Consider the following 16796-nt stretch of genomic DNA (forward strand, 5'->3'; position numbering starts at 1 on the left):
GTGGAACTTGGGCAACGTAAATCCAGAATCTTGTAACTGCTTTGCCATACTGAGGCTATTTTCACATGACTATATTCATTGTGTTTTGCATGTAGAAGTCAAACTTTAAGGTCCACTTTTATTTTGGATATTTTATCTGTATTTGTAAGCTGGAAAATACTGGAAGACTGCATTGTAAAATTGAGCTTATTCAGCTTATTAAAAGTCAGACAGAAAGCACCACAACTCACAAATGCTAAAACTATTTGTAATATAATTGGGTCACGACATATTACGCATTCACATATTTCTTAAAACAGGTTATTTCTCCATGAAAATGCCATGCATCCAGTGGAAGCATCGAAGGGGTGCCCACCATTGAGTGGAGCACAGCAGACAGGGGTTGCTGCAACATACTTGCTTATACAACTTTATGGGGGGCTCATGCAGCAAGCTGAACTCAAAAACACTGGAGTAGGCCTCCAAATCTCCTAGATAACACATTTTTTTAAGTAGAGATACAAAAGCTGTCAGAAAAATTTTATTCCAAAGCTGGCACAAAAAGAAGTTAAACTAGGTATCACAAGTCAACACGTAAGTTGTGGTCCCTGTAGTACATATCAGAGGCATCCCAGTGCCAGCACACACAGAAGCCCTCACCCACAGCAATAGGCTCCCGGCAGCCATATCTATACTGCAGGACTCTGTGCCCTTGGCCACAGTTGATTGGATCTGCAGTTGAAACTTGGCTCAAGTTAGCTAATTGGATTCTCTCTCCTAAGCATTTGGAATTGGTTCTGAAAGTTGAGGCCATCTCTGGAGATTTATACAGACCCAGGGGGTATGTAGTGGTGTATTTTTGGCCACAAGGCCAGAGGAACGTAGAAAGCAGGTCTTCAGAGAAAAGAATGAAGAAACAGACAGAGATGAGAAACAGAGAGCCTTGTTGACCTTTGGCACCTGGTTCCAGTTCCTTCCTGAGACCTGGCTGCGTTCCAGCCTTTGGTCTATGACAAAGTCCTGAGTCCTTCAAATAAAATTCCCCATTTTTGCTTCAGCTAGTTAGGATTGGGTTCTATTACTTGAAATCATAATCCTAATTTATAGCACCTCCCATGTGTTAAAATTTATTATAAGTACATGAGTGGGCTTCTTACTTTTTATTAGTTTTTGAAATGTTTTAAATGAATTTTTATTACGTTTGCAGACTCCTGCAGCTTCTGTGGAGCATGCAGCCTGAAAACCTCCAGTCTAAGGCTTCTGAAGAGTCTGCAACAGGAATGAAGAGTTTGACCAGTTTGAAGTGCAAACATCTCCCCATTGGCAAGGTGTAAAAAACCATGCTGCCACTGGATCAAATGAGTAAGAACTCTAGTCTTTCTGGAGATGTTTTCTTACGTCTGTTGCATTATCTCTTGTTGCTTTCACCGAGTGGAACCCAAACAGGAGCCCTTGAGACTCGAAGGCTCTCCCTGCTACCCTGGAGGCCGTAGCCTCTGCACTAGTATTGCTGCTGCTGCTCCTGTCTCTGCTACGGGAAAGCAATTATTTGTTGGCATTGGTCTCTCCTTACCTGTTGCTCTTGCTGGTGCAGCTCATTCCTACTCCTGGGGCTGCTCCAGGCCTCCCCACTCCTCAGAGACCATGAACAACTGACTCAGAGCCCCAGAGAGGAGACAAAGCCCTCCCTCCCCTAGACCTTGGTCTACCACTTATCCTCAGGTGATGGACAGTGAGAATATCCATTTTCTTTAGGAGAAATCCCTTCCCCACTACGGGGTGTCAGGTGGTCCATGGCCTCAACAAAATCATTTGGCACGTGGTAGATCTTCCCAAATTTGGAGTTTTCAGTCATATCCATGATCACCTTGTCTCACAATGCTACACTGATTGCATTGGATCTGTTGGCTCGCTCGTAGGGAAATTAAAAGTGCAAAAAGTCCTTTCATTGGTCTCTGATGGCCAGGAAAGTCAAGCTACTTATTAGCATAGGAAAATTAAAACAAAACAAAGCAAATGTAAGAAAGCAAAAATAACAAAACAAAAAGTACGAGGGAGAAAGAGCAAGAAAAGGAGAAAATGGAAAGACTAAAAAGAACAGTCAGAGAGTAACAAATGCTGTGGGTCAAAGAAAGCAGATGATGAAGATTCGAGATGGAGCTGACTTTGACACCAACACCGGGCAGTAAGCCCCAGCACTGGGAGGATATAGAGCCTGGAAGAAGGAAAGAATCTGTTATGTGAAGGGCACCAGAAGGACTCTGTGACACAAGGGCAGCCCTTTTCGATTTCTCTGGACCTCACTGAGAACTTGTAGTCTAGAGGGCCATTCAGTGAAAGGACACCTGACTTGTTCCTGCTGGCAGCTGCATGGCAGAACTCAGACTGCGCCGTGTTTACTGTACCCCAGAGGGGTCAGCTCAGTTCAACTGCCAAGGAGGCATTTGCCACCTGGTCTGTAATAACAACAATATTTGATGGCAATTTATGGTGGATAGGAATTTTCATAATCATGATCTTATTTGATCCTCACTGCCCTGGGAATTGATAGTTACAGCAGTATTATTACGACACTTTAGAAGTGAGGAAAGTAAGACGTAGAAAAGAAAAAGTTACTTTCTCAACGTCTCCTGACTCCCCACCTCCATTTCTTTCTATACATGACAACAGACTTTGATTCTATCATGAATTTACTGAAACTCAGCTCTGCAAGTTATGCAATGGCATAGATATCCCTTCTCTATTTAAAAGAGCTAAATAATTAAAAAGCAAGTGGATATCAAGGACTTTTTCAAGTGAGCAGGTTCCAGTGTCCTATTCAGTCTTACATTTGCCTTTTATAGGGAATAATAATAGCCATTTACTGAGCACATACTATGTTCCAGGCAATGGGATCAGCATCTTAGATGCTTCATTTAAAGTTGACAACAACCATGTAATTGATCTCTATTTTAGCGATGATGAAACTGAGGCTCAGAGAGGTTGAGTAACTCACCCAGTGTCACACAGCCAGAGAATGACAGAGTCTGAGTTTGAACCAGGATCTAATTCTAAAGCTTCAGTTCTTAACCACCACACCTTGTGGCCTCTGTATGCCACACCGTGCTAGGTCTGATGTGAGGTGTCTTATCTTTGAGTTAGAAAAAGTTAAATTCTTACCAGAAGTCACTACCTAAGAATACCAGGAAGTGTTATATATATATTTACTTTTTTTTTTGAAAATTTTCATCAAAAACTGGTTTAAGATATTTTACTTAATTAATCTTTAGTGATCAGGAGAAATTATGTTCCTGAATTACGCTTTTCCCTGCAGTTCAGGATACATGAGTTGTTATTTCGCTTTTACTTTGTATATTCTTCTTAAAGTTTATCTTTATTATTATTATTTTAATTGCACAATTATCTTCATTTACATAAAGCGGGGTTTTTTTCTAAAAATAAAAAACTCTTGAATATTAGTTTAAAAATACATACCCTTCCAATTTTACATATAGACATGATAATATCCGTGCTAGATCCTTGTGGCACAGTCTTTTTCTTTGTGGCTTTCCCTTCTCTCCAAGCACTCCGCATTACTTGCCACTTCTCCTTTCCTCTGTTGATTTTTTTAAATGATGCTTCCTTTTTTCCTTTTCCTTATTTTTACTGGTTTCGTCAAGCTGCTTTCAGTCCAGTTTTTCCCTGATATTTTGTAAGTTCTACCTCCCTTTCATTTCATTAATGGCTCCCTTCCCTTTCCTTTGCTCACAATCACACTAATGTTCTCCTATTTTATTTGAAGAAAAGATACCATCAATTTCTCCCACCCCAGAGGTTCTATTTTTCCATTTTCTCCTGATCCCAATAAGACCAAACCTTCAAAATATGCTCCCTCCCCTTCTGTTGCTCTCCTCTGCTGTCTGCTTATTTACCATGAAGCTCTGGGGGTGCAATTGTTTCGACCTCCTTCCCATCTCCAACTCTTAGATTTCGCTGAGATAGTTAAAATCTTTGTATGTCCCTTTTTTTCGAGAGTCCATGTTTATCACTTCCTGATATCAAAAAATCCCAGGCTAACATTATCTGTTTAGATTTAAAGATAAATATATCTCGCAAGCTTCATCGCTCACCACTGTTTCCTCTCCACTACATCTGGGCTGAGTTTTCTTTTTTCTAGTTTCTTTGTTTAGTGTCTTTTCTAGAACACTTTCTTCATATGGAGAACGTGGGTGATATATTCTCTAATTACTAGCATATCCACAATTAAATTTCTTTCATCTCGACAGGAGAATGATCCATGGCAGATGTAGGATTCCTGGGTGGCAGGCCTTTTTCTAGAAGCAGTTTGCGAGACGTTAATTCTCTGTTGCTTCTAGTGTTACAGATGAGAAGTCTAATTCCTTTTCCTTTGCAGGAAACCCGTTTTTCTCTGTCTGGAAGCTGATGAGATTTTCCTCTTTAGCCTTATACAGAAGTTTTTTTCAGGATGTGTAATTTTTTAATCAATACTGCTAGAAACTCATTGATTTCTTCCAATATTCAGACTCAATCCTTTCACCAGCTCTGGGCAGTTTTCTACAATAATTTAATTATTGTTTCTACTCCTTCTGTTTCTTTTAAAATTATTATTCTATAACTCCTTTTAAAATTATTATTACTTTGCATATCAGGGCTCCTAAATCTTTTGTTTTACAAAAAAGAAAAAATCTTTTCTCATCATTTCTACTTTGCCTTTTGGAGCTAGTGTCATTATTCTTCCAGGCCATTAATCCAATTTTAGCAATGAGTATCCTCGCCATTTACTGAAGTGTTTGGTTGGGAAATCATCTTTTCCAGGTCTACAAAGTCTCTTTCCCCCATTTGCTTGCAGTTCTCCAAGCATTCTTGATTATTTTTCTGTTCAAATTTTCATTTCTTTCTTTCAGCAGCTTTAATTCATTGTGCATGTATTATTTATTCCGGCTGATCTTCCCCCATCAAAATGCTGGGCCCCCTTAAGCGGGAGCATGTGTTTTGTTAGCTCATTGGAGCTCAGTTTTGGTTGTCAGAGTGTCCTAAGTAACGGCTGTCCCACAAGCTCTTCTTAGAATCTACTGCTCTGAGATTCTTATCCCCGAGGTGTGGGGTGTGGGAGGGGAAATGGAAGGAGAAGTTAGAAATGAAAAAGATTTAAGAGACACAATAAATGCAATTTATGGATCTCATATAGATCTTAATTCCAACAAACAAAAAATGATCTATTAAAAAATTTGAACACTGATAATCGATAACATTAAGAAATGATAACTTTTAAATAAGATAATGGAATAAAGGGTTATGCTTTTAGAAAGAATCTTTTTCATTTAGAGATACATACTAAAGTATTTATAAAGGAAGTTACGTGATGATTAGGATTTGCTTCAAGAAAATTGGGGGAAGGGCCGGCCCAGTAGGGTAGCAGTAAAGTTCGCGCGCTCTGCTTTGGTGGCCCAGGATTCGCAGATTTGGATCCTGGACTCGGACCTACACACCACTTATCAAGCCACGCTGTGGCGGCGTCCCATGTAGGGTGGAGGAAGATGGGCACGGGTGTTAGCCTGGGGCCAATCTTCCTCAGTGAGAAAGAGGAGGATTCGCAACAGATGTTGGCTCAGGGCTAATCTTCCTCAAAAAAAAAAAAAAGAAAAAGAAAATTGGGGGAAATTGGGTATAAATACAGACAAAACAAGATTGGCCTTGAACTTGAGTGGGACAGCTGGCCCCCTTTCCTTCTCCATGTAGTCTCAGACTTTTCCTCTTCATGTGGCCTTTCCATGTGGTCTCTTTAGCAGCAGAGCTGGCCTTCTTATGGGAAGGACTCCCTAAAAGCATAAAATTGGAAATTCCCAGAGCTTCTTAAGGCTAAGGCCCAGAACTGGCACAGCATCACTTCTTTTGGATTTATTGGTTAAAGGGAGACACAGGGTCATCCCAGATTCAATGTAGGAGAGGACTACACAAGGTGTGAATGCTGGAAGGCGTGATTCATGGGGCTAATTTTTGGAGACAGCTACCACACATATGTATTAATAAAACTTTAAAGTTTTAAAGTTACGATGTCTTCTCTTCTCCAACTGAGGACAGCTGTGGACCAGCCATTTGCAGTGGGCAGGGAGGTCATGATCCTTCTCTTCCTCCACTTAGTGTTTGTCCTCTTCCGCCAGCTTGCTGGTGTTTTTGATACCCAGCTGGTATCAAAGAAGGGAGATGCAACAGCAGTAAGCAGAGTGGGAGTTTTTACTTTAGTGATGTTATTATAAGATGGCTTCACTCTGGATTCGGCAAATGTTTAGAGCTGATTTCTTCTCTTGTGCTAGGACGAGTGGCTGTGGCAGAGTTGGTGGTTTCATAAATTCTTTCGAGATCTCCCTCCAGACCACTGGGAACTTTTTATTGTACTTTTCAGCATATGGGAAAGATACTTCCCCATGGCTCTCTGCTTCTCCTTAAAGCACAGGTTCCTTTTTTGACTATTCAATAAAGACTCTGCTGGAATCCCCCTCAACGCTCATCTCCTACCCACCCAAAGCAGTCCTCTTGGGTAAAATTTGAAACAACTCCAAGCTGGCTGAATCACATTTCTCACAACTGGAAACACTACTCACACATCCTCGACCCAATAATCTCTGAGAATGGAAACCAATCTCGACGCAGCCACACTTCCTTTGCTGGTACCATCAGAGAAGCTGACCAAGCCAGCCGTATCTATCAGATTTTAGATTTTTCCAGGGAGAAGTTAGAGACCAGTCTATTATGCCCCCCCAATGGTAGCAAATATATCAAGCTCTTCAAGTGAATTTATTGAAGATCCTCTGTTTTTCCAGGGTTAACACCCCAAACCTGTCTTCCTTGGGTGGAGAGGAAGGGCTTACAGCTCAGCTCTCTCCAAACAAATCTCCTAGGTACCTCTCTCAACCTTGTTAGACGCTTAGTGTTGGTGAGGGGTTTACTAATTGTGTCCTGGGTTTTCAGTTACCTCTTCTTCATAAGTCCCCAAGGGTGGCCATTCTCACTTGGGTATCTGCTATCTATTGTATCTTGGTGTCTCAGTCATGACTTTCAACCTCATATCCTATTACAAATGATCTGTATGCACAAGCTGAATTTTTGGTCCTATTCCTAATTCATATGTTTGTTTTGCACTCCCTTTCAAATGCTCCCCAAAGGTTTTCTTACTCTTGTGCTTTAAGACATGTGGATTGAGAACACACTTATCTAGGGAACACAGAAAACGAATAGTGCTTTATGTTTTAAAAATCATCTATATCACACATCCTCATATTTCGTTACCCAAAGGAGAGACTAAATACTGACAAATGCCTGTTTCTCCCTCTACTCTGTACAGCCACACAGATATTTATAATCCGGGCACCAGGCCACTTTACTGACATAGATGATCAGGAATCATGGGCCCATCTTGGTAACCATAGGAGCAGGCAGCCAATGACATCAGAAGCCTGCACTGTGGCTTCTGTGTGCTCAGTGCTGCTATGTTGAAGGAAACCACAGGTGATGTAAAGAAAACATGATATAAAATGCTTTTCATTCCTTTTGAGAGGGACTTGGAAATGATTTCTAAAAGAAGGATCTGAATTCCTGCAGCCATTTTTAAACCTTCAGCTTATATTAATAAAATTTATATTAGAAAAGAACTTAAGACAATTTGAAAATGATGTAAAGTAATAAGAATGCACATTCAATGATATATATATATTACCAATTATTATGATATATATATGTATTTGTTTTTTGTTTTTTTTTTTTTACCAATTATTAGTTTTGGCTATTAGTTTGACTATGAATGCACCCAGCTGTAGGATGGCTATGTCATAACCCCAGACTAAGTCAGGCTTGTATAAAGTCATTTTAATATGAACAAAAGTTGGATGCAGTAATTACGCTGGGCCTTTGGTGTTTGTTGACTTCTACGTGAACACCACTTTTCCTAATGTCCCACTTTCCTTCCAGCTACACTCTAGGCTTCTCAGGTTACCTCCTCACACCTGTTGCATTCCATCATTATTTTCAGTTTTGTTCATTAATTTTCAGGGAGTCTCCTAAATTATACTCCGAAATAAGTTGCAACATTCCAGGTTTATTATCTAGAATGCTAATACATATAACATATTTGGCCCTGTGCCTTAATAATGTTGGCCATTCACTCAAAAAAAAAAAAAAAAAAAAGTTAGTGATTTTATCCAGCAAAGAAAATTCACAAGCCTTATCCTGGTTAGAGGTAGCTAGCAGTTTCGTTGGTTGTTATATGGGCAAAGAGGAAATGATTTTTCTAGCTGCACTGACAATTAAGAATATAAAAAGAAGGGCTTTCAATAGAAGCTAAATGGTGCAATCCATACGAGTTCTGGATATCCTGTCAGATCTGTCCCATCACTAATGAATAAAGGAGGCCTTAATAACCCTCACAAAGAACCACCCATGTCACATGAAATGTGCAGAAACGAGCAAAATCACAAGGAAATGATCATTTAGGAGCCATCCAGTACATACAATAGCCTGACTCAGAGCATACCATTCCAGCCCAGTGGGGACTCCAAGTCTCAGGCCATTAGCATGGCTGTGCAGGCTGTGTATGATACAACCACAGGACTCCAGGGGTGCTGCTGACACAGACAAGCTAAGCAATGCAGTTGAGCTGGGAGACATAGCTTAGTGGGAGATGGTGGGCTTCTGACTTAGGACTGCTGGTTCCCTGACCCATTATGTTGCCCCTGAGGGTAGTGGGTACAGGAACTCCCTCACATGGAGAAGGAAGAAGGACCAAACAAACGTCATACCTGGTGCATCAGTAAGACTGGTTTTAGAGAGAAAAAAATGTGCACAGAAATTCAAGACAGAACCTTTATAGCAACTCTTTTTAAAACAGCACCTCTGAATTCAAAAACAATCCATCCAAAGACAAACAGATTTTAAAACTCTTTTTTTGTGAGCCAACTGGTTGACTGAGCTGAAAAATTGTATCTGGAATTGTGAAAAATCAACTGCTTCTGAAAATGGGCTATGATGCATATCAAAACTTTCTGTTACAAAGAGTAGGTATGAGAATGCTTGCTCTTACCACAGTGATTCCTATAGCGGCTCAGCAAATGAAAATACTGTATGACATTATTTAGTAGTGAAGCGCTCCCCCTAGTGGGAATAGTAGGAATTTAAACAAAAATGGTAAAATCTAAAATACATTTTATTACCTCTTTAATAATTAAATCACGGAGTTAAAGAAGAAAAGAGTAATACCTGCTTCATTGATGAGCCATTTAAGATGCAGTGTGGTAGAAAGACTTGTGTTAAAGTCAAGGTTTATTAGGCCATTGTAACAGTTGAGATGTAAAACCATTTCAGGGTTTTGAGTGGAGCAGGGTTTCTCAACCACGGCACCATAGACATTTTAGGTTAGACAGTTCTTTGTTAGGGGTGGTTGTTCTGTGTATTGTAGGATGTTTAGCAGCACCCCTGGCCTCTACTTAGTTATCAGGTAGCAAACCCCTCCCCACTACCACCACCAGTTATGATGATCAAAAATGTCTCCAGACATTGCCAAATGTCCCCAGGAGAGCAAAATAACACCCAGTGGAGAACCACTGGAATAGAATAATGACAGGATATGACATCTTTTAACAGGATCACTCTCTACTTCTCTGTGGAGAATAGCCTACAGGTAACAGAAATACCAGTTAGGAGCGGAAATGGTGAAAAGTGGTCAAATTCTGGATATATTTTGAAGTTAGAGCTGACAGAAATTTTGAAAGGACAAATATGGAGTGATAGAGAGAGAGTATTCAAGGATGACACCTAGAATTTTAGCCTGAACAGCTAGAACTGAGTTGCCATTAACTGAGATGGGAAGACAGAAGAGAAGCTGGCTCTGGATTTGTTTGTTTGGACTTCGGGGGGGTTGTGTAGGTCAGGATGCCAATTGTGGACATGCTACGTTTGAGAGCCTTTTTAGACACCTAAATGGAGATACCAAGTTGCAGTGGATATATAGTCTGGAAATTACAAGAGAACTCCAGGCTGCTGCTATCAATTTTGGAGTCATTATCTTACAGATAATATTTATTGAGCTTATCTAGCTTAGATGCTTAGATAGATAGATAGATAGATAGATAGATAGATAGATAGATAGATAGATAGATGATAGATAATGATAGATGATAGATAGATAGATAGATAGATAGATAGATAGATAGATAGATAGATAGATAGATATAGATGATAGATAGATATTAATAGCTAGTTAGATAGATATAGATACAGATATAGATAAAAGGGCTGAGCCCTGAGCAACTCCAACTATTTGATGTAAGGGATATGAGAAGGAACTAACAAAAGAAACTGAGAAGCAACAAGAAAAGGTGGAAAAAAGGAGGCAAGCGTGATGTTCTGGAAGTCATGGGCCTTTGCACATAGTTTTCCTTCTATTTCTTTTTTTTTTTTTTTTTTAATTTTATTTATTTATTTATTTTTTTCCCCCAAAGCCCCAGTAGATAGTTGTATGTCATGGTTGCACATCCTCCTAGTTGCTGTATGTGGGACACAGCCTCAGCATGGCCGGAGAAGCGGTGCGTCAGTGCGCGCCCGGGATCCGAACCCGGGTCGCCAGCAGCAGAGCACACGCACTTAACCACTAAGCCACAGGGCCGGCCCAATAGTTTTCCTTCTTATACCAAATGGTTTCATCTTAGTATCTCCCTTCTTAATGTTATCATTTGTGAACATCTGTAATTTATCATAGTTTCTGCAATAATTTATTTACCTGGCTGTCTCTTCTAGATTGTGAGCTCCGGAGAATGAAGATCTATCTTTGCATCTTTGTAGCAAGTAGCACGGTAACTGGCACATATTACATAATACATGTTCAATTAACAGGAAATTCACCGCTCTGAAATAAAAATATCTGTACAATAAGATGACAACTCATTGAGGTTCTCAATTAATCCAAAATTAGCAATAACTCAGTCATAATTCAAATCACCAATATGTTTAAATTATGTGGCATTATCAAGGACTTTTAGCCACCAACATCTGCTGTGTTGGATCCTACTATGAAAAGGATACCATCCTTGCCTTGACTTTAACCAAAGTGTCTCAGCTTTTGTTTTATGTATTGGGACTCCTGATCAGATTTTATTTGATAAAAGAAAATTAGTTCCATGGCTAATTACTATGAAGACATTAACCAACACTAATACTCTTTTGTCAACAGACCCATCAAGAGACATGCTTGAAAGCTGAAAAGGCACAGTTGCCTTTCATGTTATTAAAGATTTTTAGTTGATTAAATAAATGAAACAATTACCTAATCATTTGTAAACCTACTATGTGCCAAGGAGTATATAAAGTACTTAATATATCTAGTAATTTACCTTATTTAACAGCCATTAACAACTCTATAAAATATTAATGACAGATGAGGGAACCGAGACCCAGAGATATTAATAAATATACCCCCAAAACACCCAGCTAGCAAATGGCAGAGCTGGATTTGAAACCAGATTTGACTCCAAAGCTAGTGGTCTCAAATACTAGACTCTAGTGCCTCACGTGGATGGCTATGAAATTACTACAAATAGTTTTTTATAATGTAGGGGCTGCTTTTGTTATGGAGGTGGGGGGAGAAAGGAAGGATGGAAACAGAAATCAAAATTACATATGGTGTGTGGCGTGATCATAGCCATTACTCACAGATAATGCTGGAAGAGAACGTACAAAACAGAGACATGAATGTCCCCAGGTGATAGATTTGTGGGTGGTCTTTTTTCCCCTTATTTCTACTTTTTTTGTATTGTCCCCTATTTTTTTTCAGTGAGCATGTGTTGTTTAAGGTGAGCTATAATTTGGCAGAGGTGATGATGGTAGTGGTGATGGTGTTACTTTTTATTATGAAAAAACCTTAAGCTTACACAAAGTTGAACTGAATAGTACAATGAACTATCATATATCAATTACTCACTTCCAATAATTAACAACTCACAGCCAACCCTGTTTCATTTATATTCCCATCCACCTCCCTCCCTATATTATTTTGAATCAAATACCAAACATCATGCCATTTCGTTGTTAGTATTTTAGTAGATGTCTTTAGGACTCTTTAAAAAATTAAACATATTTGCAATATATACAAATATTGAATCATCATGTTGTGCACTTGAAACTAATATGTCAATTATATCTCAATAAAAAATTAAACATAGCTGCAATAATACCATTATCACACCTAAAAGTTAACAATAATTCCTTAATATTAAATAACCAGTCAGTATTCAAATTTCTAGTTGCATCATGATAAAAATTTTTTAATTCTTAAGTTTCTTTGATTCAAGATCCAAATCAGGTCCACACATCGTGATTGGTTCATATCCCCTAAGTACCTCTCACTCTACAGATTCCCCCTCCATCACTTTTCTTTCCTTGCAGCTTATTGAAGAAACAGTCACGCCAAGTGCATCCCTTCAGTGTCATTCAACATGGTTTTCTGTTCTATTTCCTGTAAGTTGGTAGATGCTTGATCAGATTTAGGTTTGATTCTTTTTGGGAAAACTACTCTAAGGGTAGCGGTGTGTTGCTCCATCAGAAAGCATATGATGCTAGGAATGTGTCTCTTTGTGTACTTTTAGCAGCTAACTGATAGCATAACCAAGTCTTTTTTATCTCCATGAATTCATTAGAAGTTGCAAAATGGTGATATTGCAATTCCATTATTTCTTTTTCACTTATTAACTGGAATGCTTTTTTAAAGAGAAACTACCACTGTCCTACTACTTACCTACCCAGAGGTACTGTTTGCATAGGAACCATAGGAAATATTGAATTCTTTTCAGCTTGTCAGTTTTCAAAATAAGGAGTTAGCTCACTAGCATCCTCCAATGGAAAGCAATTAGTGCTTTGGTTTTTGTGTGGTGTTTGTCTCTTTATTTAGCATCATTTTGAACTCATGTATTTAAACATATTCAATGTTTCAACTCATTGTAGTTATTATTTTCTATATTGATTGTTCAAATTGTGCTATCTTCAGATTGTATCATGAGTCCTTTTGAGAGCATACTAAATAGTCCTTGATAGCATCCTTGCTATCTGGCATGACAATATGTTGCAGGCTCATCTCATACTTTTCCTGCTCAACATGTCTATTTTTTCTTAGATAAAATATCTTGAGTTTTTACTGATAATTCCAATTAAAAACAAGACTACACAGATTTTACTAAACGTATATTTATATCTCCTTTCTCTTTAGCAAAGAATCCCAGTCCTAAGCAACAAATGGAATGAGAGAATTAGAATATCACATTATTATTCACTTGCCTTATCCCACAGTATTTCATGCCACACAACAATCTCAGAATAACAATACTAACACTGCCACCAACAATATGATTATTGTCAACAGCGTAAGACGATTTTTGCAGTTGTTTCTTACTTTAGGGCATATCCCATTAGGAAGGTACAAATTACTGCATTTTATAGCAGTAAGAATAGTTCTTCTCTGTGTGGTTGTGGTACCAGCTGGATATATATTTAGGAACATTTGTTTCATTTTTTTTTAAAGATTATTTTATAATTTTTAAAAAGTATTTAAATGACTCCAAAGTCAAATCAACAAAATATGGTATATTCAAAGAACTCTGCCTTCTAACATTGACCCCTCCAACCTATTTTCTGGCCCCTGCCCCTTATTGGTAAACTTTTTTTAAAATTATGATTAAACCTTCAATTTAAAAAAATTTAAGTAAATACATTTGTGTAGGGGTGTGCCTGTGTGTGTGCAGCCCTACCCTTTTTAAACAGTAACATGCTATCTAACACACCTGTCTCTAGTTTGCTTTTCTCAATTAACAATGTATCACAGAGTAGTAGCTGAGTTATTTTTTACAGCTACATAGTACCCATTGTATGGATGGACAATAGTTTTTTAACCAATTTTAACCAATTGTTTTCTGATGTCTGCTATTAAAAATAATTTTGCAATAACATTGTGCATATGTCTTTTCATTTTTTAAGTGTGTGTTTGGGACAGATTCCTAGAAATTGAATTGCTAGGTCAAAGCATAAATGCATGTGATTTTGCCAGTTATTGACAAAATTTACCCCAGTAGGGACTATTTTGCAATGACCATCAGGAATGTATGAGAGTATCTGTTTCCCCACAATCTTGTCAACAAAGTATGTTGTCAGATTTGAAATTCTGCAAATCAATAAGTAAGAAACGGTGACTCCATATACTTTTCATTTTTCTTATTACGAGTGCGGTTGACCATCTTTTCACACGGTTAAGAATCACTTGCGGGCCGGCCCCGTGGCTTAGCGGCTAAGTGGGCACGCTCCGCTACTAGCGGCCTGGGTTCGGGTCCCGGGCGTGCACTGACGCGCCGCTTCTCCGGCCATGCTGAGGCCGCGTCCCACATACAGCAACTAGAAGGCTGTGCAACTATGACGTACGACTATCTACTGGCGCTTTGGGGGAAAAAAAAAAAAAAGGAGGAGGATTGGCAATAGATGTTAGCTCAGAGCCAGTCTTCCTCAGCAAAAAGAGGAGGATTAGCATGGATGTTAGCTCAGGGTTGATCTTCCTCACACACACACAAAAAAAGAATCACTTGCATTTTTCCTATGAACTGTCTCTGTCTATTCATCCCTCTGGCCCAGTTTTCTACAAAGTTGTTGGTCTTTTTCTTCTATATTTTAGAAACATGAATCTTTTTAGTCAAAATACAAAATACAGTCCAACCCCCTAATCATATAACTTCTCAGATTATTAATATCTTTCTGAGAAGTGGTGACTAGCACTCCATATTGCTAATGCAGTCATATCAGCCTTAAACATGAGAGAAAAAACACTGGGCTTGAGTCGTCTACCATCTCGTCAATTAAGAACCAAATTCTGCACCTTATATGTCAAGGCATTGTTGAGAATTGAGATTTTGCTCTGCCCATAAGCTTGTCATATCCAACAGACTTTTCTCATTATCCTCAACCTCTTAGCTATGGCTGCTATGACGACTATACACCTACCTCCTTAAAACTGATTTTCATTTGTGTAGCAAACTGGCTAGGACAAGTCACTTAAACCCAACTCCCCAAATTCTTCTTGGAGAACGGCAGGACTTTGATAAAGTTAATACTTAACACATTTATCCTTTCCTGCTCTGTTTCCTTGGCTATAAAATAAAGCAGTTGGAGAAAATGGTTCCTACATTTTCTAGTCTTTTTTTTCTGTGTGTGAGGAAGATCAGCCCTGAGCTAACATCCATGCCAATCCTCCTCTTTTTGCTGAGGAAGACTGTCCCTGAGCTAACATCTATTGCCAATCCTCCTTTTTTTCCCCCTTTTCTCCCCAAAACCCTACTAGATAGTTGTACGTCATAGTTGCACACTCCTCTAGTTGCTGTATGTGGGATGCGGCCTCAGCATGGCCGGACAAGCGATGCGTCGGTGTGCGCCGGGGATCCAAACCCGGGCCACCAGTAGCAGAGCACGCGCACTTAACCGCTAAGCCACGGGGCTGGCCCCCCTAGTCTTCTTAAAGTGTAAAATTATATGGTCTTACATCACTCCCCTTCCAAAAAAAGACTACCCAAACTGCCTTTAAAATGAGGCTCCAAATAACTTTCCAAGTTCACCCCCCAATTCTCCCCAAAATGTCTTCATTATCCCTTAAACCTTCTCATGCCTTTTTTAAAAAATATACCACTGGTTCTCAAAGTCTGGGATCTGAGCCAGAAGCATCAGCATTACCTGGGACCCTAGAAATGCAAATTCTTGGGCCCCATCCCAGACCTAGGAACTCAAGAAAGGGGGGCTGAGGCCCAGCAACATGTGTTTAAGAAGCCCCTCTCCCCATGACTGATGCATACTCAAGTCTGAGAAAGCAATGACTTAGAATAATCTTTCCCACAATTCTTGGAATGCCTTTGCTAAAACCTACTTGCTTTTTATTGCAATATAACACCAAAATTAAATTCCAGATTTTTTTTTCATGTCTTCTCAGTCTCATGTTGGGGAGATATTGTCTCCCCAACTAGACTATAAAGAATCACGTCTTCAACTTTTATCTTATCACACAATCGAGCACGGTTCTAGTCATAGTCATGTTCCAAAGCTTGCAGAAACTTACATAGCTTGATTTGTTTTATTGTTGCTTTGAAATGGCTCCATAAAAATTTACACTTTTCTTCCTCAGGAAAATAATTATTTCACGAAAGCAGTTCAAATCAACAGATAGGAAAATAAAGTTTCTGTTGGGCCTGAGCCAATTCTCTCACATCTGTGTTTTAGGGCCTTATAATAGGAAAATGCAGATGAGGTTTATGGTAGGCTCAATAATGGTCTCCCCCAAGATGTCCGCGTCTGAATCCCTGGAACCTGTGAATACGCTACCCTACATGACAAAAGGGAGTTTGTAGATATGACTAAGGATTTGAGATGGGGATACTATCTTCATCATCCGGGTGAGCCCAATGACGTCCTTATAAGGTCCTTATAACAGGGAGCAGAGGGAGATATCACAACCAAAGAGAGAGACTTGATGACAATGGAGGCAGAGAGACTTGAAGACGCTACATTTTAGGCTTTGAAGATGGAGGAAGGGGCAAAGAGCCACAGATTGCAAGGAATGTAGCTCCAGAAGCTGGAAAAGGCAAGGAAATGGATTCTCTCCTCTAGCCTCCAAAAGGAACCAGCCCTGCCAGTACCTTGCCCTTAGCCCAGTGAAACTGATTTTGCACTTCTCGCCTCCAGAGCCTTAAGAGAGTTAATCGGTGCTGTTTTAAGCCACCAAGTTTGTGGTAATTTATTATAGCAGCGATAGG

The sequence above is a fragment of the Ceratotherium simum genome, chromosome 7 (genome assembly GCF_057802395.1).
Source record: "Ceratotherium simum simum isolate JZ-2026a chromosome 7, ASM5780239v1, whole genome shotgun sequence".
NCBI lineage: Eukaryota > Metazoa > Chordata > Mammalia > Perissodactyla > Rhinocerotidae > Ceratotherium > Ceratotherium simum.